Genomic DNA, 1,527 nt, shown 5'->3' on the forward strand with positions numbered 1-1,527 from the left:
TGCCTTTTGTTTCATGTGTATCTCCGTAAGGACAGTAGTCATACCCTCAAGCACCTTGGTTAAGCTTGTTTTAGAAGGAGGTGCTTCTACCACTCCCTTGAGAGGATTGCTTCTGACTTTAACATGTTGTGTGGCCTCGGCAATATCATTTATCAAGCTCCAAGCCTCTCCTGCCGTCTTGTTTTTGGAAAGGGAACCACCTCTAGCGGCGGTGAGCAATCTTCTATCTTCCACGCAAAGACCTCCGGTAAAATAACTGATAAGCAAATGAGTGTCCAATCCATGGTGTGGTCAAGATTCCAATAGCCTTTGAAATCTAGTCCAATACTCATCCATTCTATCCTCCCAAGTATCCTCAACAAGCACCCCACAATTGTTCCTGGGATCATACTCAGTAGTGATTGGATCCAAAAAATTTGAAGGTCGTCATTTTAACGAGAAAATAATAGTCACAAAAATCTTACCACTACACGCGTTGGCCTTGCCAGTCTTCTTCGCCTGTTCAGTGGTAAAGTGTCTGGAAGGTCGTCGTTTTTACGAGAAACATACACCTTGGGCTGCGCCACCGCACCCACCATCCCCGTGGCCTTCATCTGCCTCGCCAAACGGATTACAATGGTCAGCTGGTCATTAATCCTAGGGTTTTCGGCCATCTTAGGTGGGATCTGACTGTGACAGTTCGCACAGGTCCGCTTTGCCTGCCCAATCCACTTCTGGAAGCACTTCAATCAAAAGTTGTGACCACACAGCGTCTGCACACCCAAACAAAAAAAATCAGCTCCGTAAAATTGAATGGTATGAACATTGACTTGAGGAAGCAATCCAGAACAGAACAAACTAACTGTCACGGGTCTCTCCGGTAACTGCATGCAAATTGAGCAGTTCAGACTCCCATCAAAGATGTCCTTCTCTGCTTTGCCATTCTCCGCTGTTGCGAGAGGCTTCGATGAGCGAGTGGACCAAAATTAAAGTTGAAAGCCAAAATTAAGGGCAATGTACCTATATAAAATGAAAGAGGAAAATCTTTACCTGATTACAACATTTGCAAAGTGGTTAAGTGTCTTTTTTTATTATTATATAAACCGTGGGAGCTAACTATGGTTTTAAATTTGTGCATAAACCGTTGGAGTCTGAAACGGTTTTCACTTAGGAAAGTTTGAGCATAAACCGTGGCTGCTCACCACGGATTATGAAGGAAAATTGCAAGCCATAAACCGTGCTTGGTCACCACGGTTTATGAAGAAAAAGCTGTATACATAAAACTCTGTTGGCTACCACGATTTATGCTTAAAGTAGTATAAACACATAATTGTTATTATTATTATTAATTTTATTTTTATTATTATTGGGAGTTGTTATTATTAGTATTATTATTCCTGTTGATATTGTTATTATTGTTATTGTTGTTATTGTTAGTGTTATTGTTATTATTATTCATATTGATGTTATTGTTATCCTTCTTAGTAATTATTGTTATTGTCGTTATTATTATTGTTATTGTTTCATTATTGTTATTACTATTATTAG

General features: G+C 39.6%; 1 long non-coding RNA gene across 1 annotated transcript; it reads right to left on the bottom strand.

Annotated features, from left to right (window-relative positions):
• Positions 509-920, bottom strand: LOC110267577. The gene is made up of 2 exons (XR_002355345.1): positions 843-920; positions 509-752 (listed from the first exon to the last, which is right to left on the bottom strand). It is a non-coding gene; the product is annotated as an uncharacterized LOC110267577 (long non-coding RNA).

Source organism: Arachis ipaensis, chromosome B10, assembly GCF_000816755.2.
Source record: "Arachis ipaensis cultivar K30076 chromosome B10, Araip1.1, whole genome shotgun sequence".
Taxonomy (NCBI): Eukaryota; Viridiplantae; Streptophyta; class Magnoliopsida; order Fabales; family Fabaceae; genus Arachis; species Arachis ipaensis.